The sequence below is a fragment of the Lissotriton vulgaris genome, chromosome 5 (genome assembly GCF_964263255.1).
Source record: "Lissotriton vulgaris chromosome 5, aLisVul1.2, whole genome shotgun sequence".
NCBI lineage: Eukaryota > Metazoa > Chordata > Amphibia > Caudata > Salamandridae > Lissotriton > Lissotriton vulgaris.
Genome location: NC_141693.1, coordinates 302,193,422 through 302,220,084, shown reverse-complemented (window position 1 = coordinate 302,220,084; position 26,663 = coordinate 302,193,422). Strand labels below are relative to the sequence as shown.

Below are 26,663 nucleotides of genomic sequence, written 5' to 3'. Positions count from 1 at the left end.
ACAGTTGTTATTCATCCAGCTGGCCACCTCTCTCAGCCCGTCTCGGAACCTGGGGGCATCCAGTTCGGCATCCCCGCTGATCGTGACCGCTAGCTGTGTGTCGTCGGCATATGAGACCATAGTAAGGCCCCACTGCCTGGCGACATCAGCCAGCGGCCGCACGTAGAGATTGAAAAGCGTGGGACTAAGCGAGGAGCCCTGGGGAACCCCCAGGTCCAACTAATGGAATTTGGACTGAAAAGGAGGGGTGGCAACGCAGAAGGAGCGATCGGTGAGGAAGGAACGGAACCACTGCAGAGCGGGGCCACAAATGCCAATGTCCTCCAAGCGGTGTAGAAGGATGCGATGGGACACCGTGTCAAAGGCAGTGCTAAGATCTAATAAAATAAGCGCTGCCGTTTGACCTGCATCCAACACACTCCGCAGATGTTCTACCATTGCCAGAAGGGCGGTCTCCGTGCTCACAAGAGAACTGGAGGCCTTTGCTTTCTCGGACAGCTGGGTTAGAAAGGTTTAAAATGCGCATGCCTGGCTGGATGTTGCAAGAGTGCTGGTCAAAGAGATATGTGCATTTTAAACTCAAGCACAAAGCTCCCTGCTGCCACTCAGCAGCAATGGCCCGACCCGTTCTGACGATCATTTCAGGACATTTATTGAAAAATAAAATGGTAATAAAGAAACTTGGGGGCTTTTGTTTGTGGGGTGACGCTCCTTCGCTCAAACATAGGAGCCGCCCCTGGCAGTGACACATCTGGACTTACCGTGATAAAAACCAGTTAGGCTGAAACGTGCCTGGAGTTCCGACCCATCTACCTGCTCCCGTTCCCGGCAAAGGTCATCGAGAAAGGCCGTCTACAAACAACTGACCAGTTTCCTGGAGGAGAACAGCATCCTGGACCCTTCCCAGTCCGGGTTCCGCAGCAACCACAGCACCGAAACTGCCCTCCTCGCCGCCACAGACGACATCAGGACCCTGCTAGACAACTGAGAAACCACGGCCCTCATCCTCCTGGACTTGTCAGCTGCCTTCGACACTGTCTGCCACTGCACACTAAGAACACGTCTCCACAAAGCCGGGATCCAAGAAAGGCCCTGGACTGGACAACCTCTTTTCTCTCCGGCAGAACAGAGAGCGTCTGCCTCCCCACCCCTTCCACTCCGAAGCGACCAAGATCATCTGCGGAGTACCCCAGGGCTCATCCCTCAGCCCAACACTGTTCAACATCTACATGATACCGTTGGCCCACGTCGCCCGACTGCACGACCTCAACATCATCTCTTACGCCGATGACACCCAGCTGATCCTCTCCCTCGCCAAAGACCCCTACACCTCCAAAACCAACCTCCACGAAGGAATGAAGGCCGTTGCTGAATGGATGAGAAACATCCGACTGAAGCTGAACTCTGACAAGACGGAGGTCCTCATCCTCAGATCCACGCCCTCGGCAGGGCCGGACTGGGAGCCACAACCGGCCCTTGCAAAGTGCTCGACCGGCCCCTCCCCTCCCCACTCGGGGGGGTTGGATGTGCCGCCGAGCAGTTTGCAGAGGCCGGTTTTCGGACGATTTTGGTACAGGGCAGATTTTGCAGCTATGCTGCAAAAACTGCCCTGTAACAAATACGGCCCCCAGGGGCCCAAAACCGGCCCCCACCTGTGCGGTGCACCAGGGGATTGCCCGGTGCCCGCTATGGCCCTCGGCCTGGGATGACTCCTGGTGGCCGACCGCACTAGGAACAGCTCCAACACCCACCGACAACGCACGCAACCTAGGGGTCATCCTCGACGCATCTCTCTCCATGACGAAGCAGGTCAACGCCGTCTCTTTTTCCTGCTTCAACAACCTCTGCATGCTCCGCAGGATCTACAAGTGGATCCCCACCGAAACGCGAAGGACAGTAACCCAGGCCCTCGTCCGCAGCAGACTGGACTACGTAAACGCCCTCTACGCTGGAGCCTCGGCCAAACTCCTGAACGGCTCCAACGCATCCAGAACACCTCTGCACGCCTGATCCTCGACATCCCTCGTCGCAGCCACATCACACCCCACCTGAGAGACCTGCATTGGCTCCCCGTCAACAAGAAGATAACCTTCAAGCTCCTCACCCACGCACGCAAAGCACTCCACAACACCGGACCAGCGTACCTCATCAGCCGACTCAGCTTCTACACCCCTACCCACCACGTGGACCAGGCCCTCGCCACTGTCCCCCGCATCTGGCAGATAATTCTCCCACCTCGCCACCAAGACCTAGAACACCCTCCCCATCTGCCTACGGCAGACCCAAGACCTACGGACCTTCAGAAGACTCCTCAAAACCTGGCTTTTCAAACAATAGCAGCATCCCCCCACCCCTTAGCGCCCTGAGACCCTCACGGGTAAGTAGTGCGCTTTACAAATGCTTAATTGATTGAATGATTGATTGATTGATTGATTGATTGATTGATTGACTGGTGCTACCACTTAGAAGGAAAAGTGCTTGTGGTTCGGCTAGGCTACCTATTTAGAGATCGGTTCCAGTGACCAGCTTATGGTTGGATCATTCGGAGGCAGATGAATTTAAAAACTATTGTTGTGTTTTATCTAGGACCCGATCAATATTGTGACCTCATGCCCCTATACGGCTATAATCAATACATATCCCTATAATGGCATAACGATCAGAGCCATATTTCAGTAACTCGTCTCTGCAGTTCATGACAGTCCATGACACAGCAAAAGCCACTTCCTTAGATTCCTAGATAGCACACCGAGTTCTTTCGACATCTCAAACCCCCAGCAACCTGAGAAAGCCCCGCTTGCTTTGTTTTGATTAGTAATAGAACTCCAGCGAGCACTGTAAGAACGACCAGTTCTTAGTGACATCTTTATTGATGTCTTATGTCCAAAAACTTACGTCAAACTCGGCACCTTTCAGGTATAAATATACCAACGTTGCCTTAAGCAAGCACACAGTGGTGGTGAATACTGGAGTAGATCAGCTGTCCCCTTGCAGAGCCCAGCAGATGCAAGAAGCCCACGGACGCTGCCCCTCCTCCTTGACGCGCTGAGAAAGACGCTGTCTTTTCTCCTGCCGAGAAAATCCAGCTCCGGTGTTTCCAGCCTATCCTTGCGGGTGACTGGGATATCTGGTCCTGAGAGGAGATACCAGACCTCCTGCATTCTATTCCAGAGGTACGGTGCTGACTAAACCCTTAAAGAGAATTCTTGAAACAAACTCTTGGCAAAATCAACTTAACTTAAACTGCTACTTACTCCCTCCCTTGTATTAGGCTTAGGTCAGGTACACCGGGGTAGGCATAGTTAGAAGCACCAGTTGAGGTCGTTAGCCAATGTATATATGAATGTATATATTTTATTCATTTTAACCATCTTATGGCTAAGAAACCATACCAATGCTTTTACAGTATTATTTCGTAATACTCCTTTTACTGTACGCACTTTTCATAATAACAAGTCTTGCAATTGTGGCAATTCATTTCTCTTGCATGAGAAGGAAGACTGCTCAATAAATAATATCTGTTATTGAAAACGCCCGTCTCTCTATTCTCTGCATCCTGGTGAAAGTAAAATCCGCACAACTGACTGAGTGAAATAGCTGCCTATTGTTTCACACGACTCTAGGATTGACTCTTATTCTGAGGAGCAAAGTTGTCATGTTTATGCGGTTGTCGGAAGCTGAATCCCTTCTTGTCTGAGCCAGGGAAGCTGATCACTTCCTATTCAGTCAAGAAAGTTTCCAGTGACCTCTGTGCTAGCTGGCGCAAACCTAAATTAAGTCTAACATAGTCAGTAGAGACCTAGAAGACCGCAGTCCAACGTCTACACTGCTGTTTGTTATTCTAATGCGCAGGGCCTATAGGGAAAATAGGAACTACATTACACTATGGAATCAAAAATGTCCTTAAGAAATTCAAAATAGATAAGATTACTTCAAGCATTTCCCTAGCTGTGTTTTTTCTGTTCGTTTTGCTCACTTACATACAGTGGCATAGTAAGGGGGCCACGGGCCCGAATGCAAGTAGGGACATTGCTCCTCTCTTCCTGGTTACGCAGCAAAAAAGATACACCAACTGTTCAAAGTTGGCCCAACGTTCCCCTGTGGCACTGCACCTATTGCTACATTGATAGCTACGCACCGCAGCACATAAACAATCATTGAAAGTACACATAGCATGAACAAATTAGTTATTAACATCATATCAGCCAAAATATCATTATTGGAACATCATTAATGTAGGTAGATTAGTGAGTTTTAACACAAGCTGCGGAGACCGAATGTAGCCTAATGTAAATGTACATGTAAAGGTTTATTCCAGTAGTGACATCTCATTTTTTGAACTTTCAAGATTTATAAACTTGGAATTCTGTACAAATGTTTGGTACTGTGTTTTTAGTAACAATGATCCTTGTGTGTTTGCCCGTCCTATTACCTTGTGTGCTGACCTCGCCTGTGTACTTTGCTCATGTGGATTATTGGATGTAGACTCGCTTGTCAAACCATTTGAGGAGAGAGCTCAAAGTCTGTGTATATTATTAGCTTCTCATTAGTGCAAACTCACCTTTCTATTCACAAAAGCGTTAGAATGAGCTGAAACTCTTTATTTATCAAAGTAGAAGGGAGTGGAGCGACTTCTGCAGCTCCCCAAACATCTCAATAGAATTTTGAGATTACATAGACGTGTTTTCTTTGGCAGATTTTAGTATGTGAGAAAGGCTTTACTAATCTGCTGACAAGTGCATTGTGGGTAGCCTTGACTGGCTGCTGACGGGGGAGTTAGTAACCTGTAAGTGATTTCTGCGAGGTGGAAATTTTAGGTAAAAGATCATACAGTTCAAAAACTTTTCGATAGGTCTACCTAAAGACCATAGAGGCAAGTGGAAATCCCTCCATAAATTTCATTATCTTAAAGAAAATATGAAAAAGAGGTGAGACTGCAGTTTGAACGTTGCATTATTTTTTATTGTAAAAGGAGTTTCTAAGAAGAATCTTAACTCTCCTCTCCATATGGCAAACACACTTCTTTTGTTAAAATAGGTGTTTTTTATTCAGAATCAAACATCTTCAGCTCCTACAAGCTCTGAATGCAGCCTCTATCCTTCTCAATTCCACGTCCTCTGCCGCGCTATTACATCGTTGCCATTCTATAAACCTTGCACCCGCTGTAATATTGATATTAACAATTACTAAAACCCATGATCCAACAAAACATACTGAAAAGATGATCAGAACACTAAATAATTTCTTAAGAAGCCACTGGCTGGACAACCACCATACCTAACTTTAACATAACCTGCATGAAAAAAATCACCAGACAACCTAAACATCAGATATCATTCCTAGGGTAGTGTGCTTATTTTCAAACATTTCCTCAATCATCAATCAATCATAGGCATTTATATCGCGCACTACTTACCCGGAGGGTCTCAAGGCGCTGGGGGCGGGGGGGGGGGTATTGGGGGGGTCCGCTACTGCTCGAACAGCCAGGTCTTGAGCTTCTTCCTGAAGGAGAGGTGGTCTTGGGTCAGGCGTAGGTCGGGAGGGAGGGAGTTCCAAGTCTTGGCAGCCAGGTGGGAGAAGGACCTTCCTCCTCTGCGGGGGACGGCGGCGAGGGCGTGACTGGTCGAGCGGAGGTGGCGTTTGGGAGCGTAGAAGTTGAGGCGGCTGTTGAGGTAGGTCGGGCCTTGGTTGTGTAGGGCTTTGTGTGCGTGGGTGAGGAGCCGGAAGGTGATTCTTTTGTTGATCGGGAGCCAGTGCAGGTCTCTCAGGTGTCTGGAGATGTGGCTTCGTCTGGGGACGTCGAGGATGAGTCTCGCTGAGGCGTTCTGGATCCGCTGGAGTCTCTTCTGGAGCTTGGCGGTGGTTCCGGCGTATAGGGCGTTGCCGTAGTCCAGTCGGCTGGTGACGAGGGCCTGGGTGACCGTCTTCCTGGTCTCGGTGGGGATCCACCGGAAGATCTTGCGTAGCATGCGCAGGATGTTGAAACAGGACGAGGAGACGGCGTTAACTTGTCTGGTCATGGAGAGGGAGGAGTCCAGGATGAAGCCCAGGTTGCGTGCGTGGTCTGTCGGTTTGGGTGCGTTGCCCAGGGCGGGGGGCCACCAGGAGTCGTCCCAGGCGGAGGGTGAGGAGCCCAGGATGAGGACTTCCGTCTTGTCTGTGTTCAGTTTCAGGCGGCTGGTCGTCATCCACTCAGCCACGTCTTTCATCCCTTTGTGTAGGTTGGCTCTGGCGGTGGCGGGGTCGTTGGTCAGGGAGAGGATCAGCTGGGTGTCATCGGCGTAGGAGATGATGTTCAGGTTGTGTTGGCGTGCGATGGCTGCAAGGGGGCTCATGTAGACATTGAAGAGGGTGGGGCTGAGCGAGGATCCCTGAGGGACGCCGCAGATGACTTCCGTGGCTTCTGATCTGAATGGGGGCAGGCGGACTCTGTGTCCTTCCAGCGAGGAAGGAGATGATCCATTCCAGTGCTTTCTCCTCGATTCCGACATTGCTGAGGCGCTGCACTAGGGTGCGGTGGCAGACAGTGTCGAATGCCGCGGAGAGGTCCAGGAGGATGAGGGCCGCTTTTTCTCCGTTGTCCAGCAGGGTTCGGATGTCGTCGGTGGCAGCGATGAGGGACGTCTCGGTGCTGTGGTTGGCCCGGAAGCCTGACTGAGATGGGTCGAGGGATCCAGTCGTCTCGAGGAAGGCTGCCAGTTGCTTGTTGATGGTCTTCTCGATGACTTTGGCTGGAAACGGGAGGAGCGAGATGGGGCGGTAGTTCTTGAGTTCGGTGGGGTCCGCCGTTGGTTTCTTTAGTAGAGCGCTGAGTTTGGCGTGCTTCCAGCTCTCAGGGAAGGTGGCGGTGTCGAAGGAGGTGTTGATAATGTCCCGCAGGTGGGGTGCGATGACAGCAGCGGCCTTGTTGAAGACGTGGTGAGGGCAGGGGTCGGTTGGAGATCCGGAGTGGATGGAGTTCATCGTGCGGATGGTGTCTTCGAGGTTAATCGGTGTCCAGGCGTTGAGCGTTGTTTGTGTGCTGAAGCTGTTGTGTATGTCAGCGATCTTGTTGTGGAAGTAGGAGGCGAGGGAGTTGCAGAGGTCTTGCGATGGGGTGATGCCGTTGGTTCCGGCGTTGGGGTTGGAGAGCTCTCTCACGATGTTGAAGAGTTCCTTGCTGTTGTGTGCGTTGTTGTCCAACCGGTCCTTGAATGCTGTTTTCTTGGTGGCGCGGATCAGTTGATGGTGCGTTCGGGTGGCGAGCTTGAGGGTGGTCATGTTGTCCGGTGTTGGGTCTCTTCTCCAGGCTTTCTCGAGGGCACGGCAGTACTTCTTGGAGCTCTTGAGTTCGTCGGTGAACCACGGGGCCTTCTTGCTTCCGGGTCTGCTCCATACTGTGCTGTTATGATTGTTACCACATTATGTTTCACTCTTATCACTCTGTGTGGTCTGGAAACCTTACTGTCACCCTTCCTAACAATACCTCCTCTCTTTGCGACAAACCATTTACCTATCACTATATCCATATTTTAGCATAACTTGACTTATTCGCTCTCCCTTGTGACGCTGTAAATTTCTTTTATTGCTTTGTAGTTCTTCGACACACAACATTTATCACAAAACAACCACAAAGGAATTTCCTTCCTTCCCAGTTGCCATCTTTGGGGGATATCTTTGTCTATATATAACAATCTTAAATGGACTTGCACAAAATTTTCAAATGTTAAAACAAAAAATGTTGTGTATGTAATCTTTTGTCAAAACGGCACCACCAGTAAACAATTTTTGACTTAAATCATGCTACAGATTACCTCAAATGGGCTATACTTTAAGTAATTACTGCATATCCAAGAGGTGGAGACGTGGATCTCTGTTACTAGGAAAAGAAGCTAGTCTCATGTTAAGATTTAGCACTGTACGTATAGGTCTCAACAAAATTCCGTAACTCCAAAACATCTGACTCCACAGGCTTTGCTTGCGAACATTTGTCAACAAATTTTTGCATGAATATAATGAATCTGCATTATGCTTTAGAAAGGTATATTCAGTGAATATTTGTCAGCATATGTTCTGCATGAATAAAGTGAATCTAATAATCTTGGCCCGTTCCTGCGTATATTTGTGCAGCTCAAGATTACATTTCCTAGTGAACTGCTATGCGGCACCATTAAAGTGTACACAATACAAACTAGCACATTGAAAAAGAGAAACTACATCTCCCGACAACCATTTTTCGTTATGTATGCAAGAAACGTCAAGATGCAATTGGAAATGTACGCAATATACAATGACTGTCACATTGATTGAAAAGACAATGGTTAGTAGTGCCTGGAGACACTACTCCGGCTTGCCATTACGCGCACATTAATTGAATGGAGGCGCGTACCACACCGTACTGACAGGCGACGTTGGTGGAATTGGCAAAATGATGCACTCTGAATTGGGGCACAGAGTGCACCTGACAAAGGTGACTGCGGTTGATTGGCTGGTGTGAGAAAATAGATTACCAGAGGAAATTGCATGCATTTAATTGTGACATTCTTTTTGTTTACAGACACGATACACACCGAACCTATCTTATTAATAGACCCAATGTGCCTGTACTATGATGATCCTTAAGATACTGACTCGGCGATCCAGGTTGGTGTGCGCCTCCACTCCCGCGGCCTGGCCGGCGGTGTGGTGCGAGCCGGCCGGGTACCGCAAAAATCGACCCCCCGGCTTTGGGCCTTCCGGCGCTGCCTAGCGGACGGACCCTGCAGGGCTGAGGCGGGCCCGGATAGAGTCCGGCAGAGTGACGGCTTCACCAACTTCGCCGGAGCGGACACGGGAGGCCTCGCCAACCAAGCAGCATTGCCAGAGTCAGCGGAACACACCGAGGCCGCACTCCACTGGTCTGGGCGATGCTGGAGAACCGGGACTGATCGGACACAGCCCAGCGGATCCGCGGGGCGCCGCGGGAGAGAGACCACCCCTGAGCTATCACGCGGAGCAGTCACACCCAGGTGAGGAGGGCTGGGGTGGACTTCGACACGAGACTCGGGGGGCAAAATCGAGCCTCCGGCGTTTGGGACCCCTGGGGCCTACAGACTGCGCCTTAACTACAACGGAAAAGGCGCGCCTGCACCTAAACTAGACTCTTGCCGCCCAGCGTTGCCACGAGACCCGGCGACCATACTCGCTAGTGCACGCCACCATTGCCTGCTTTCCACATTGGTCCGCTGCCGGGCTACTCCCTGAAGCGGACTTCTGAGCGCCCACCCCACCGATCATAGCAGGGGGGACACTACCACACCATCCATCCGCGAGCCGGGTGGCCAGAGACAGAGAAGTGACGCCCCCCCCCCGGGATCACCAGTCTCACCATTGCTCTCAAGTAGCAGCACCCCGACACCCCAACTGGCGAGCTCACAGGCCGCTGGGGCCCCGGATACAACATGGCGGGACAGCGATCGAAGAAGGGGTCGCAGACGCTTCCAGAACTCTTGGCCAAAACCCAGCCGAAACCTAGCAAGGACCCACCCTCCCCGTCGGCCGCAAAATTAACGCCAGCGCCGGCAGATGACCAGTCGCCCATCACCAGAACTTTCTTGGAGACACTATTTAATTCCCTTAGGGACGACTTCAGGTCCTTAAAGCAGGAGGTGGCGGGCGAGGTCCGAGAGCTCCGACGAGACGTGGAGGGCCTTGGGGAACGAGTGGTGGCAGTCGAGGAAGCGGATCAGACCAGGAGCATGGAAATAACGCACCTGCAGCAAGAAATAGTGCGACTCACTGACCAGCAGATGGACCTCCAAGCCCATGCAGAAGATCTTGAGAACCGCTCCTGTCGGAACAACATACGGGTCCGGGGAGTTCCTCAGAAAACGGAGGGGTCTGATGTCACTGGTTACCTGCAAACCTTATTCAGGTCCGTTTTGGGAGAACCAGCAGACTTTGAGATACGCATCGAAAGAGTGCACAGAGTTGATTTGCCTAGACGCTCCTCCGCTCCGCCACCAGACATATTGGCCTTTCTACCCGACTTTCCGCTGAAGGAGCGGATCCTCCGAGAAGCACGGCGAGCCCAACCTCTTCAATTCCAAGGTAACTCTGTAGCCTTGTATCAGGACCTGTCGGCCATTACCCTGCAAAAACACAAAGAATTCCGGAAGGCAACGGACTTCCTAAGGCAACATGAAACTCTGTATTCCTGGGGCCACCCGTTTAGACTAATATTCAAATGGAACGGAAAGCTACACCAGCTGCACTCGCTCAAAGACACTTGCACCCTCCTAGGCCTTGAGCATGACGTTGACGAACCCACTCCTAGCTCGTCTCAGAGGCCTTCTGAAGGGGACTGGCAGACTGTGAACCGCAGCCGGTCACCCTCGCACCACCTGAAGCCGGATGCCTCTATCATCACACAGGAGCGAGCGACAGCGGTGGCGGAGGTGGCCAAGGAGACCTCTTCCTCTGGGTGATGGCTGCACTCTCAGCGAGATCAACCACAGCTTGCCTCATCCCCATGAGGGGGGTGGGAATCGGGTGGGGGGCCGATGTGACTGCCACGGGACATGACCCGGACGAAGACCTTGACCACAGCCCTGTGCGGACTAACAGGACTGGGACTATACCTATTCACATTTGGGTGTTGGGGCCTGGGGGGTGGGGTGGATTGTTGGCGGAAATTTTACTTCATGGAGTTTGACCGTGAGTACATGGGGTGTTTTGGGGGTACAGTCGGGGTGGGAGTTGGGGTGGGAACCAGTGTGCCGGGGGGGAATTGATACTAATAGAACAGCTGCGTCGTATATCCGTACCTCAGAGCTACCTCACCCTACGGGTGTTTCTACAGTTGTGCACAGTCATGCCGAGCACACACACACACTCTCTATGTGACACTCAGTGGTCGGAGCTCCTCTCGCTCTGTCCAACCTACTCCCCAACTGCTGAGTTGAGTGACACTGCTGTACTGGATGCTGTCCGACTCCTATTTTATAACCATGGCTAGCCCCAAACTGAAGTTATTGACACTAAACGTCAAAGGCCTGAACAACCCCATAAAAGAAGGGCGATAATCTCTTATTTGGAAAACTCTGGGGCCGACCTCTGTTTGCTTCAGGAGACCCACCTTTTGCCCAAGGACTGGCACAGTATGCGCTCAAGCGCCTTTCCCCAACAATTCTTTTCTTCCCTTCCCACATAGAAAGCCGGGGTGGCCATCTTAGTATCTAGACACTTTAGCTGGAAGATAGGGGTCAAGGCGGGTGAGGTTAGGGGCCGTCTTCTCGCGCACACCTTCCAACTTGGAAGCATGAGCCTTACAATAGGGTCAGTTTACGCTCCCAACACAGGACAGGAAGCCTTTCTGAAAGGCGCACTCTCTGAATCCCTTCAATCATCCAACACACTTTTACTCATCATGACTTAATTTAGTCATGGACACCAGCAAAGACTGGTCAGGACACCGCTATGGGGACACCGGCGCTATCACTGAGGCAGGGGCGGAGTGGCTGCAAGATAGAAGCCTGGTAGACCTATGGCGCACCACGCACCCGAACGCAACGCAATTCACCTTCTACTCCCACGTCCACCATACCTACGCCAGGCTGGACCACTTCATAGGATCGTCCGAGTTGGTCTCTAACTTAGCTGAGATTGACATCGTGCCCGCAGCGCTTTCAGACCACAACGCAATAGAACTAACTATCACTGCCCCTACACCCTCCCGCCCCCGAGGTGCATGGCGTCTCCGCGAAACCATGTTACAGCGACCGGAAGTCGCCGAACGCCTACATAAATGCATTGTCGACTACCTGACTATTAATGACACACCGGAGGTGTCGTTGTCGGCCTTATGGGGAGCCTTAAAATCAGTGGTCCGCGGGGAATTGATTGCAATTGCTGCCAAAGAGGCTAAGGATCGGAAAGAGAAGAGGTCCGAGCTCACGACCCAAGTTGCCGAATTAGAGAGAGTACACAGCCGCACGGGGGCCCCACGGATATGGCGACAATTAAAAGCTGCTAGGGCCCAACTGGCTTCCCTTGACACGGAGAGGGCGGAACTCGCTGCGCTCCGCCTTCGACACACATATTATGTTGGAGGCAACCGAACAGAACGCTCGTTAGCCAGCGCCCTCAAAGCTAAATCCCAACGCACGAAAATCACTGACCTCATGGATGGCTCTGGGAATACCCTCACCGAGGAAACCCAGATCGCAAACTCGTTCCGAACCTACTACGCCTCACTATACGGCGCAGACGCGCCATCTCTCAAGGGTATTGAAACATACCTGTCCTCGGCGGCAATTACGGAGCTGTCCCAGACCAGTGCGAACGCGCTAGACACTCCCATCCGCCTAGAGGAGGTAACAGCGGCTATATCCAGACTTCGCCCACTGAAATCCCCCGGACCGGATGGCTTTTCGGCTGGGTTTTACAAATCATTTTGCCAACTAGTGGTTCCCATCCTTACCTGGCTTTTTAACTCTTTTGAGGGACCTGGCTCCATTCCCCCCGATATGCTGGCAGCTGAAGTGATCGTCCTGCCCAAACCGGGCAAGAAACCGACACATTGCTCAGCATTCCGACCGATCTCCTTGCTGAACTTGGATCTAAAGCTCTTCACCAGAGTTCTAGCAGCACGCCTGGGCCCGCTCCTACCCGGAATCCTGGAACCTGACCAATCGGGCTTCGTGCCCAATCGCCAATGCAGTGATAACAACAAGGGAATTCTGCATCTAATAGATAAGGCACACTTCCAGGAATCCGATGCTGATCTTGTGGCCATAGACGCGGAGAAAGCGTTTGACCGCGTTGACTCGACATACTTACAGCAGGTGCTGCTACGCTTCGGACTTGGCGACCGCTTTCGTTCCTGGATCGCCAGCTGTTACCCCTTTGACATTCAACGTGGGACGAGACAGGGCTGCCCCCTGTCTCCCCTTCTGTTTGCCCTCTACATTGAACCTTTGGCGCAGAAAATCCGAGACAACCCCGACATTGATGGTGTCTTCTTCGGCGGAGAGCCACATACAATCAGCCTGTTTGCAGACGACATCATAGTCGCTCTTGACCGACCTAACCACTTGGTGCCCGCCTTCCTGGAGGAGTTGGACACGTTTGGCACGGTCGCAGGCTTCAAGATCAACAGAGGGAAATCCCTAATATTACCGCTGGGGGGAAACGCTCGCCCTCATGCACCGGCCTCCACCTATGGCTGTGACCTTCAAATAACCACAGAACTCCCATACCTGGGGATTACCCTTACCTCTTCGACAGAATCGACAGTTGCTCTCAACTATAAGTCCCTCACCACTCCGATCCGAGCGGACCTAGCGCGCTGGTCCAAACAACCTCTGTCCCTCCTGGGTAGAGTCGCAGCTGTGAAAATGTCGACCCTGCCTAAAATCCTGTATATCTTCCAGACCCTCCCAGTAGCTCCCCCGAGGGGCACCATTTCGGATCTCCAGGCAGCACTACATCACTTTATCTGGGAGGGTAAGCGGGCGCGTCTACATAAACAATTGGTCCACAGGGGTATGGATGACGGGGGCCTGGGGATCCCCAACCTACTACAATACTTCCAAGCAGCACAACTCAGATACCTGGTGGAATGGTATAGCCCCGAGTCAGAGAAAAGGTGGCTCTTTCAGGACAGAGCCATGGCTCAAAGATCCCTATGGGGAATTCCCTTTTTACCCAGAAGACACCGACCGACTTACCTCACCAACTCACCTATAACACGCACTGTCACTAAAGTCTGGGACGCGGTAGCAGTCAAAAGAGGTCTGACCACATTTCCCTCTCCATTCACCCCAATTTTAGACAACCCAGAATTTCCACCGGGCAACGACCCTCGCGCCTTCACACAATAGCGGGGCACCGCATGCAAGTGCGCTGGGGACCTCTTTGACACGCAAGGCTTTCTCACCCTTTCAGACATCAAGCAAGGCTATGATATCACAGACCCTCACCTTTTTCAGTATTTTCAATTAAGTCATTGGCTAACTGACCCTGCGATTGTCACCCTGGTGGGACGCCCACTGACCTCCTTTGAGAAGTGGCTCCTGACCAAAGACACTGATCGACATCTAATATCGGACTTATATAAAATGCTTACACCCCCCTTAGCGCTAAGCAAAACAGCGGGTCAGAAACAGTGGGAAGCTGAACTGGGCAGGACACTAACACCTAAGGAATGGAGCCAGGTATACTACAGGGCATCACATACCACACGTAACACAGCTGGCAGGGAAACAGCCGTGAAATTGGCGACATATTGGCACCTTACACCAGTCCGGCTTCACAGGGGCAGTCCATCCCGGAGCGACTTATGCTGGAGAGGATGTGGGGAACAGGGCACTTTGACACATATCCTCTGGGACTGTAGAGAGGTTCGAAGCTACTGGGACACAGTTTTGAATGATATAGATGCAACCTTTGCAACCGAAATTCCGAGATTTCCCGCATATGCCATCCTGGGACTCCCAAACGCACTTACTTTTCCCCTGAAATCTACCCGGGGTCGCCAGATGGGCATTGCCATGCAGGCAGCTACACAACATATTCTATCACTCTGGGGATCGCCAACCAAACCCACGCATACAGGATGGCTACACAAACTCTGGTTCACTCTGGGCATGGAACGCATCCAAGCTACCCTCACACAAACTACAGAAACATTTCAAAAGATCTGGCAGCCGTTTATATCTCTCCTATCTAAGGAGTTCAATGAAATAACCTGCCCGAGATATCTCCGATTGCTGCGCCTTACGGACACATCTACTGGACCTCAGGAACCTCAGGGGTAATCATGATAGCTCTTTTCTGACTGGAGAACGATGGATCTCCCACATACGGCACACTGGTGTGGGAGGGGGGCGGGGGGTAGGCTGGGGGGGCGGAGGGGTTTTGTGGGCATGGTTTGTTCAAACTTGTTTGCTAATATTGCCTACCATTTGCCTTCTGAGCATCAAAGCTCTCTCATCGGGAAACTATCTTCTTTGCCATATCGCACATCGTGCTGAACACACGCCTGCCTGTCATTATCAATTGGTTTACCTGTTACAAGTACTTTGTAATGTGATGCTTTACTATGCTTCTTGGCTCTATAAAATACATTTAAAACTAAAAAACTACAGCTTCCGTACTCCCCAGGCTGAAATAGTGGAAATGGAATCAATTTCTTGTATTAAATTTACTGTTTCGGTGCATTATTGATATTCACTGATTCACTTTATAATTGCTTTCCTTTGTTACATGTTCACTGTGTATGGTTTCTTTTTTAAATATGCTTGTAGTACTTTTCTAAAGATATTTATGTACCAAATAATACAATAAATTCGACTGATTTATATCTCTTGACTTGTGGAAACTGAGCACTAGAGTGTGCTATCACTCAAGGGACTTGTTTTTGTGTTTCCCTTCATTTGAGGGACACAAAATGTGTGACACACCTACAACCAAATGAAGCGTTATTCTATGTGCCCAGATTAACGTCTTCAGTTCCTTCCTCCTTGGAAGTCCATTAGCTAAAGAAAGCCAATCAGTTACTCCTTTCCGCTAACCCATTACCTTGGGGTCTGAAAAGCGCCACTGTTCCCATTTTGACAAGACTTCTGTCATCTCTTTGGAGGTGAACTGCACTCCATTATCTGAAACTAACGTTTTCGGAATTCCCTTTTCCCATAAAAATGCCCTTTAATAAATCGATGACATTTGAAGTATTCCCATGCTGCATAGTTTTAACAACAAGCTAGTAAGTTTGAATGCTAATCAACCAGAATCAGGATATATTTATCCCTGGACCCCACCCCTCCTACTGCGTCATGAAACTGAATTGCCACTCTCTCCCATGGACTTTAAGGAAATTCTACACACCTCAATGAAGGCTGACTTACCGACAGAGCTTGAGGTCTCTTCTTTTTTAAGTGGACATCACATTAGATACTTCTGTAAAGCTTCATTTAATGAATTCTTTTATTTAAAATAGTTTCCTCCAAGAATCAAATCTTTATCTCTCAGAACGAAGATCCTCTTTTATTCAAAATAGTTATGCCAAAAATTAAATCTTTACCTCTCAGAACAAAGGGCCAACACGCATTTTACGACTTTGTAATGTTGCTTCCTCAGTGCCCAAGAGTGATTACATAACACTATTTAAAACGGAGATCTTTTTCGCAAATAATTCGGAGGAAAAAGTGCCATATTCCAATTAGAAATTAACTGTTCATTCCCCTGAATATTCACTTGCTGAGTAACTTCAAATGTAAGCTATAACAAACAGTTCATGCATGTCCAAGGTTCATTTACTGCATGATAACCAGATCCACCATTACTGTAGGTTGTCCGTGCTACCAGGTTGGCTTACTGTTTTGGTTTTGTCCCTATAAACACATGCATAACAATTTGTTAATACTTCCTCAAACCGCTGCATGCATCCTCAGCCTCCAGATCTCACAATCCTCTCCATATTCCAACTAGGATGTCTTTAGAGAACTATACTGATTATGCATGTGCAAAGCCCTCGAGGTGGTACATTCCGATTTCTCCTCATAAACTTGCTACCTAAAATACTCTATTCGTCCCTTACTTTATAGTACTCTCTAATTCCTTTTTCCTGCTTCATCTCACTGTTCCAACCTTGTCTTACCCTCGCTTTCACTTCTTTCCTCTGGGATTCTTCATCGATGGTCGCTTCGCTTTTTTTTTTTTACTGCGTGCCATTTTATACGGACCCTTTATTATATTTTCCTCATGAAACACGAAAGTGGGCTCAATGTCCGCCAGCATTCTCTACATTCATTCTAAAACAACATTTGTCATTCCTTTCACATACTCCCCCGCCCCCCCCCCCCACTCCCCCTCAAAATTCAGTTCCATTACGGATAGCATCCATCTGAAATTCATGGAGTAATATTTCCTTATTTATTTATTTGCTTCTAGCGCAGGAATCGACCCCGGAGGGGTATCTCCGCGCTTGTGATCTTCCAAGATGCCAGATCAAAATCATAATCATAGAGTGCCTTAGATCTTACGCAGCCAGAAACAGGTGTGTCTTCAGGGATTTCCTGAAAGCATAAAGGTTAGTGATTTGTCTCAAGATAAGGGGCAGAGTGTTCCATAGGGTAGGGCCCTTGTAGGACAGGGCACGACCCCCTTGTCTTGCCTTCTGGATACGAGGAACCTGAAGCAATAATTGGTTGCTAGAGCGCAGCGAGCGGATCGGAATATACAACTGAAATAGTTCAGCCAGATATTTAGGGCCAGATCCATAGAGACATCTATGGATTACACAACACACTTTAAACTCAACCCGCTGGCGAATGGGCAGCCATTGGAGTTTATACAGAAGGGGGAGTGAAGAGGACCTAGGAGGAGCTTCAAGAACCAGTCTGGCCGCAGTATTCTGGACCACCTGCAGACGGCTCAATTGTTCCTCATTGGCAGATAAGAGCAGTCCATTGCAGTAATCCAACCTACTGACAACCAGTGTCTGAACCAGCGTTTTCCTGTAGCAATCATCCAGGAACGGGAACACATGCCTCAGGAGTCCAATAATCCTGAAACAGGTTCCCGCTACCTGATTCACATGCTCCTTTAATAGTAGCGCCTGGTCAAGCCGTACCCCTAAGTATTTTACTGTCTGCTTAGAACAGGGAGCAGATCCTAAATCCAGGGGCCACCATTCAGGCGACCATAAGAGGGGGGCCTCTCCAAAAAGCATGACCTCCGGATTGCCCACATTACATTGTAGGCAATTGGAGGCCATCCAGTCAGATACTGCTCTCATACCGGTGGCAAATGCGTGTTTAATTGCCGGTGTCAGGGTATGGAAGGGAAACAAAAGCTGAGTATCGTCAGCATACAATACTGGAGTGAACCCATATTTTCTCCTTCCAAACCCTTCTCTCCTTTAAACAAACCTATTAGAGGTATGTGGTCCTTTCTGGTTCTAAAAAGCAACCAGCATTTGAAGAATGTGAAATGTTTAATTCTCCAGCAGCATGCAAGGCCCTCCCTTTCTGTAACAGAGAATAATGTTTCAGAATCCTGATGCAAATCTTACCACTTGTTCCTCCCCTTTCATAACATGTGTTAATAATGCTCAATTCCTGCAGTACTTGCATCAGTTGTGATATACGTCTTTCTCAACACACTGAAATGTGTTGGTATTGGTGCTTGCACTATACATTCTTTTACTTTCTCCAATGCTTTCTAATATTCTCTACTCCACTCAAAAACATTTGTTTCCATTATCATTCGAAGTTGTTCTATTTCGGCAAAATTCATTACAAATTTTGAACATTATTTGGCAAGGTCCCAAAATGACTTCAACCGTTCCTTGTGGGCAGGTCATGGTACTTTTTCTACAGTCTCCACTATACTGCTTAGGGGTGTAACAGATGGTATTAAGTGTCAGACATGTCAACAATTCTGAATACTCTGAGCAAAGCACTTGCAAACAGACTCATTGTGGTATTAGGCTCCCTGATTCCCTCGGAGCAGATGGGATTTAGTCCAGGCAGAAGTTCTGGCTACTACATTCGCATACCCATGCATCTAATGCATGAGATGGATGCTCCTGATGGTCTCTAGGTGGTAGCATCCCTGGATCTGGAGCTTGACACTATGTACTGGCAGTACCTGTGGTATCGTCAGGTATGGAATTTGGCCCCTGTTATATGAGCTGGGTGCAATGCTATACAGGGCACTGGTGTCCAGAGTATGTACGGAGAACGTGGTGTCTGAAGCATGGACTCTGGAGTGGGGCTCCTAGCCAGGATGCCGGCTGTCTCCTTTATATTTGCGTTGGCAATTCAGCCTCTGCGGATCAGAATGTATCGGTGGAATACTTGAGGAGGAGATGTAACACGTGATCTCCATGTATGCATATGATACACTAGTTTACTTGAATAATGCACAGAGAACAGTCCAAACCTGCTTGGTAGAACTTCGCAGCTGTATCCGGTTTATACACAAACCATAGCAAATCCTTGCTGTTCCAATTAAGCTGACTGGGGCACTCTAACAGTGACCTACCTGCTAATGTGGGACTAGACTGGTTCAGTGACTATTTTAGATATCTGGGTGTGTGGGTGTCCCGATGTCTGAGTGACAAGTGTCGCCTCAATATGGTTAAAGCTCTCGTTGGATTGGAGCGTTTGGTAGCATTGTAGAATACGCTCCCCCTCTCAATTAAGGGGCGCATATCGGTGGTGAAGATGCCCATGGCTGCGTTCCATAAACTGGACCGTATGCTCTGTGCATTAGTGTGGGCAGGGAAACGCAGTTGAGTGAAACTGGACTCTGAAATCACCATAGACAGAGGGAGGTCATGGCCTTCAAACTTGTTCCTGTACTACACGGCTGCGTGATTGCAGTAGTGGTGCATTGGCTAGGTGACAGCCCTAACTAGGAAACACAGTTGTAGACTGGAATGATTCTGGGAGGGACTCCACATGACGGGCTACGGAACTCCCGTCAGGCACTCCTGCCTTGATATGTTGTGCTGCACAGTTATGGCTCCCACTGATTAAAGTGCTGAAACGACCTGTATTTGCGAGCAGCTTCCCCTCTGAATTCTTAAACCATTTAAAGACATGGACAGGTAGATGTCCCTTTTCAGTTGCCGATTTGTGTGTATATATATATATATCTCCAAAGGCCAAAGCTTTTCTGGAACACACTCACAGCTGTTGGAAACCTTGCGGTTTATTAACACATGGCAAACAGCAATGTCATACCAGATTGAGTCTCTCAATGCCGACGCATTTCGAGGTTAATGCCTCTTCATGGGCAGCTGATCTGAAGTCTCACAGAGTGCTCTGCATGCCGTTTTTGTTTAGTACCTGCCCATAGTGGGCGCTGCTTGGTGCAGATGCATGCTGGTCTTAGTAGTACCTTTCTGAGCCGATTGAGTCTTTGTGGGTTCTGCAGACCTCTATTACAGCTGGTAATATGTCCCTACAGTAGGGCTCGGGAATCGTCCCTATTTTATTAGCCCCAACTGCTGTGCTGAACTGGTGTCGACTCGTTCTCACCACAGCCTCTCCTTTTGTCGAGATGGTGCGCCAGCACGGCAAGGCAGCCGCGTGAATTTATTGAAACCAAAGGCCAAAGCTTTTCTGGAACTCACTCACAGCTGTTGGAAACCTCGTGGTTTATTAACACATGGCAAACAGCAATTTCATACCAGATTGAGTCTCTCAATGCCGACGCGTTTCGAGGTTAATGCCTCTTCTTCATGGGCAGCTGATGTGAAGTGTCACAGAGAGACTGCTGTGAAGGATTTTGACATGCTGACAGCCGATCACCTGTGGCATCGTGTGCGGTAAACCCTGCCTTCTGTGGTGGCTCCATAAGGGCAACCTTGGTGGAGAGAAAGTTAAGCGGCTGTGCTGGTCGCGGAGCAGTGGCGTAACGAAACATGAGGGGGCCCCCCTGCAAACTACATGGAGGGGGCCCCCCTCCCATCCTCCATGCCTGTCTAGAGCTCTCAGGCCAGCGACCCGCCATACTGCAGGGGATGCGGGCGATTGTTACGCCACTGTCACCAATGCAGCCGTTAATAGTAACACTGGATGGTGGAGTTAAAGGTTGGGCTTAGTCTGCCAGCAGGCTGTCATAGGTGGTGGTCCATTCATTACAGGGTCCCTGCCATGAGTAGGCCGGGAAAGTTTGCCCAATTTTAGGTGGGTTTCCTGATGCAGACTCCTGTCATGATATACAACATCGGGCCCACTCATCGTTTAGTTTTGACAAAAGTGCATTCACTGCTCCTTCCCGTTTCCGTTTTAAAACATTAGACAAAGCGACAATGCAGTATTTCAAAAGCAGATATAACTACAAAGAGCACATTTTGATAATACATTTTTATTTTTATTAGACAATAGCAATCTTAAGAGGCATTGCATAGCTTCATACACACTTTGACCCCAATTCCATCACAGTCTCTCTCTCTCTGTCAGTCAGTATCTCTCTTTCAGTCAGTCAGTCTATCTCTCTCTGTCATTCAGTCTCTCTTAGTCAGTCACTCTCAGTCAGTCAGTCTCTCTCTCTCTCTGTCTCTCTCTGTCAGTCTGTCAGTCGGTCCCTCTCTGTCAGTCAGTCTCTCTCTCTGTCAGTCAGTCTATCACTCTCTGTCATTCAGTCTCTCTCAGTCAGTCTCTCTGTCAGTCAGTCAGTGTCTCGCTCTCTATCTGTCTGTCAGTCAGTCTCTCTATGTCAGTCTCTCTCTGTCAGTCTCTCTCAGTCAGTCTCTCTCAGTCAGTCTCTCTTAGTCAGTCTCTCTTAGTGAGTCTCTCTCTCTGTCAGTCTCAGTCTCTCTCTCTGTCAGTCAGTCTCTCTCTCTCAGTCAGTCTCTCTCAATCAGTCTCTCTAAGTCTGTCAGTTTCTCTCTCTTAGTCAGTCTCTCTCTCTGTCAGTCTGTCTCTCTCTCTGTCAGTCAGTCTCTCTCTCTCTCTGTTAGTCAGTCTCTCTTTCTCTGTCAGTCTGTCAGTCTCTTGCTCTCTCTGTCAGTCTTTGTCAGTCAGTCTCCCTCTCTGGCAGTCAATCTCTCTCTCAGTCAGCCAGTCTCTCTCTCTCCCAGTCAGTCTCTCTCTCTCCCAGTCAGTCATTCTCTCTCAGTCAGTCATTCTCTCTTTACCCCAGTCAGTCAGTCTCTCTCTCGCTCTGTCAGTCAGTCTCTGTCAGTCAGACTCTCTCACTCAGTCAGTCTCTCTCTCAGTCAGTCTCTCTCTCAGTCAGTCTCTATCTCAGTCAGTCTCTATCTCAGTCAGTCTCTATCTCAGTCAGTCTCTATCTCAGTCAGTCTCTCTCTCAGTCAGTCTCTCTCCAAGTCAGTCTCTCCCTGTCAGTCTCTCCGTCAGTCAGTCTCTCTCACAGTCAATCAGTCTATCTCTCTCTCAGTCTCTCTTTCTCAGTCAGTTTCTCTCTACCTTAGTCAGTGTCTGTCAGTCAGTCAGTCTCACTCAATCAGTCTCTCTCTCTCTGTCAGTCAGTCTCTACTCTCTCTCCATTCTCTCTCTCAACTCTGTCCACTCTATCTCTACTGTCTCTCTCTCCACGGTCTCTCCTCTGTCTCTCTCTCCACTTTCTCTCTCCACTCTCTCACTATCTCTCTCTCCACTGTCTCCCTCCACTGTCTCTTTCCACTGTCTCCCTCTACTCCCTCTCTCTCCACCCTCTCCCCCTTCTCTCTCTACTTTCTCTCCACTCACTCTCTCCACTCACTCTCTCCACTCACTCTCTCCACTCACTCTCTCCACTCACTCTCTCCACTCTCTCCCTCTCCACCCACTCTCTCTCTGCTGTCTCCCTCCACTGTCTCTCTCTCCACTGTCTCTCTCTCTCCACTGTCTCTCTCTCTCCACTGTCTCTCTCTCTCCACTGTCTCTCTCTCTCTCCACTCTCTCTCTCTCTCTCTCTCCACTCTCTCTCTCCACTCTCTCTCTACTCCCTCTCTCTCCACTCTCTCCCTCTCCACCCACCCTCTCTCTGCTGTCTCCCTCCACTGTCTCTCCCTCCACTGTCTCTCTCTCCACTGTCTCTCTCTCTCCACTGTCTCTCTCTCTCCACTCTCTCTCTCTCTCTCCACTCTCTCTCTCTCTCCACTCTCTCTCTCTCTCCACACTCTCTCTCTCTCTCCACACTCTCTCTCTCTCTCCACACTCTCTCTCTCTCTCCACTCTCTCTCTCTCTCCACACTCTCTATCTCTCTCTCCACTCTCTCTCTCTCCACTCTCTCTCTCTCCACACTCTCTCTCTCCACACTCTCTCTCTCTCCACACTCTCTCTCTCTCTCTCTCTCCACTCTCTCTCTCTCCACTCTCTCTCTCTCCACTCTCTCTCTCTCCACTCTCTCTCTCTCCACTCTCTCTCTCTCCACTCTCTCTCTCTCCACTCTCTCTCTCCACACTCTCTCTCTCCACACTCTCTCTCTCTCCACACTCTCTCTCTCTCTCCACTCTCTCTCTCTCTCCACACTCTCTATCTCTCTCCACTCTCTCTCTCCACACTCTCTCTCTCTCTCCACACTCTCTCTCTCTCTCCACACTCTCTATCTCTCTCCACTCGCTCTCTCCACTCGCTCTCTCCACTCGCTCTCTCCACTCGCTCTCTCCACTCGCTCTCTCCACTCGCTCTCTCCACTCGCTCCCTCCACTCGCTCCCTCCACTCGCTCCCTCCACTCGCTCTCTCCACTCGCTCTCTCCACTGTCTCTCTCTCAACTCTCTCTCCACTCTCTCTCTCTCCACTCTATCTTTCTCTCCACTCTATCTTTCTCTCCACTCTATCTTTCTCTCCACTCTATCTTTCTCTCCACTCTATCTTTCTCTCCACTCTATCTTTCTCTCCACTCTATCTTTCTCTCCACTCTATCTTTCTCTCTCTCCACTCTCTCTCTCCACCCTCTCTCTCTCTCTCCACTCTCTCTCTCTCTCTCTCCACTCTCTCTCTCCACTCTCTCTTTCTCCACTCTCTCCAGTGTCTCTCCATGCTCTCTCCACTCTCTCTCCACTCTCTTTCTCTCCACTGTCTATCTCCACTCTCTCTCCACTGTCTACTCTCTCTCCACTGTCTCCCTCCACTCTCTCTCTCTTTAGCCACTCTCTTTCTCCACTGTTTCTCTCCACTGTTTCTCTCCACTCTCTCTCTCTCCACTCTCTCCCACTCTCCCTCACAAAGTAGTGTGCGTTCCATGGGTGTCCGCAGAAATGTTTCCAGGGGGGGCACATTTTTAACTTCATCACCTTCCCCCTTGCACACTTCTCTCCTCTGCCTTGCACCCTTCTTGCCCTCCCTCTTGCACCTTTCCCCCCTCCCCCTTGTATCCTTCTCCCCCTCCCCTTGTACCCTAGTCCACCTCCACCTTGAACCCTTTTCTACCTTTCACCATTCTCCCTCTGCCTTGCACCCTTCTCCCCTCTGCCTTGCACCCTTCTCCCCCTCCACCTTGCACCCTTCTCTACCTTGCATCCTTTTCCTCTCTGCCTTGCACCCTTCTCCACCTCCGCCTTGCACCCTTCTCCTCTCTGCCTTGCACCCTTCTCCCCTCTGTCTTGCACCCTTCTCCCCTTTGCCTTGCACCCTTCCCCCTTTGCCTTGCACCCTTCCCCCCTTTCCCTTGCACCCTTCTCCCCTCTGCCTTGCACCCTTCTCCCCCTCCGCCCTGCACCCTTCTCCTCTCTTCCTTGCACCCTTCTCCTCTCTTCCTTGCACCCTTCTCCCCTCTACCTTGCACCCTTCTCTACCTTGCACCCTTCTCCTCTCTGCCTTGCACCCTTCTCCCCTCTGCCTTGCACCATTCTCCCCTCCGCCTTGCACCCTTCTCCCCTCCGCCTTGCACCCTTCTCCCCTCCGCCTTGCACCCTTCTCCCCTCCGCCTTGCACCCTTCTCCCCTTTGCCTTGCACCCTTCTCCCCTCTGCCTTGCACCCTTCTCCCCTCTGCCTTGCACCCTTCTCCCCTCTGCCTTGCACCCGTCTCCCCTCTGCCTTGCACCCGTCTCCCCCTCCGCCTTGCACCCGTCTCCCCCTCCGCTTTGCACCCTTCTCTACCTTGCACCCTTCTCCTCTCTTCCTTGCACCCTTCTCCCCTCTGCCTTGCACCCTTCTCCCCTCTGCCATGCACTCTTCTCCCCCTCCGCCTTGCACCCTTCTCTACCTTGCACCCTTCTCCTCTCTTCCTTGCACCCTTCTCCTCTCTGCCTTGTACCCTTCTCCCCTCTGCCTTGCACCCTTCTCCCCTCTGCCTTGCACCCTTCTCCCCCTCCACCTTGCACCCTTCTCCCCCTCCACCTTGCACCCTTCTCTACCTTGCACCCTTCTCCTCTCTTCCTTGCACCCTTCTCCTCTCTGCCTTGCACCCTTCTCCCCTCTGCCTTGCACCCTTCTCCCCTCTGCCTTGCACCCTTCTCCCCTCTGCCTTGCACCCTTCTCCCTTCCGCCTTGCACCCTTCTCCCCTCCGCCTTGCACCCTTCTCTTCTCTGCCTTGCACCCTTCTCCCCTCTACCCTGCACCCTTCTCCCCCTCCGCCTTGCACCCTTCTCTACCTTGCACCCTTCTCCTCTCTTCCTTGCACCCTTCTCCTCTTTGCCTTGCACCCTTCTCTTCTCTGCCTTGCACATTTCACCCCTCTGCCTTGCACCCTTCTCCCCTCCACCTTGCACCCTTCTCCCCTCCGCCTTGCACCCTTCTCTACCTTGCACCCTTTTCCCCCTCTGCCTTGCACCCTTCTCGGCCCCCCTCCTCCCCTCCTGCGGATGCCCATGGTGTGTTCTAACAAGAGGGCTTACCTGAGGACACCATTTTGCTGCCTCGTCCCTTCTCATGTGAGCTTTGCCCTGGAGAATGCTCTCTCTGGGGGCCCCCACTCCCACCCTTGTCAGGGTCCCGAGCACTGCTCTGTGCTGTCTCCTGCTCTTGCTCTCTGAGGCCCCCACCCCATCCTTGTCCCTGTCTCTTCTCTTCTCTTGTGGGATGGGGCTCCCAGCCCATCCTTGTCCCTGTCTCTTCTCGGGTGGGGCCTGTCCCTGTCTCTTCTCTTGTGGGATGGGGCCCCCACCCCATCTTGTCCCTGTCTCTTCTCTTCTCTTGTGGGGTGGGCCAGGCCCCCACCCCATCCTTGTCCCTGTCTCTTCTCTTCTCTTGTGGGGTGGGGCCCCCACCCAATCCTTGTCCCTGTCTCTTCTCGGTGGTGGCCGTTCCCTGTCTCTTCTCTTGTGGGATGGGGTCCCCACCCCATCCTTGTCCCTGTCTCTTCTCTTCTCTTGTGGGGTGGGGCCCCCACCCCCTCCGTGTCCCTGTCTCTTCTCTTGTGGGGTGGGCTTTGCTTATCGAGAGGAGAGAGTGGGGGGGCCGGGCTCTGTGCTGCCTCAGAGGAGCAGTGGACTGCTGTCTCTGGGGCCCCGTCCTTGTCCCGGGCCTGCCTCTGGCTCTGACTGAAGAGAAACAATGTTGATACTTTGTTTCTCTTTAGTCAGAGGGAGGGGGTGAGGGGAACGGAGAGGCTGCACCTGCTTCAGACACAGAGGGAGAGAGGCTTGCTTCAGCGCAGGCCTCTTCACAGCCCTCAGAAGAGCTGAGGGGGCCTGGCCCCCTGGGGGCCCCCTTCTTTAACTGTAGAGAGTGAGGCCCCCCCGCACTGCGGGGGCAGCGGGGGCGTTTGTTACGCCCCTGTCGCGGAGCTGCCCCGCCGCCAGCAACTGATCCTGGGTGTTGGATATCAATAACACTCGCAGGAAAGGAGGGGGCCTGAGCCACAGGCTTATACTGGGAAGCTGAACATCATGTTGCAACTATCCTCTGCCCAACCGGGATTATTATTATAAATGATGAAAATGTCAGCGCACTTGCTTTAACGAACTGCCGAGTCTTCAGGCTTACCAAAACTACTGCTACCAGCATGCCTGCGGTAACGCCCACATGGGCGGGACTCTTGAATAAAATTGCTGTTCTAAACGTTCAAAGCTTACATTTCATCATTTGACCAGAGAACAAGAGCTTTATTAGCTCGAAACGCGTAAAATCTGGTTGCTGTGAAGGATTTTGACATGCTGACAGCCGATCACCTGTGGCATCGTGTGCGGTAAACCCTTCCTTGTGTGGTGGCTCCATAAGGGCAACCTTGGTGGAGAGAAAATATATAATTATTTACCTACTGGCGGTCGCCAGTAGGTAATATATATATATATAT

The 26,663-nt window shown here is 50.7% G+C and overlaps 1 protein-coding gene across 1 annotated transcript in view; it reads left to right on the top strand.

Moving 5' to 3' along the window:
• SLC35E2B (solute carrier family 35 member E2B) overlaps positions 1-26,663 on the top strand; it is a 442,385-nt gene that overhangs the window by 103,733 nt on the left and 311,989 nt on the right. The gene's annotated exons all lie outside the window — the stretch shown is intronic.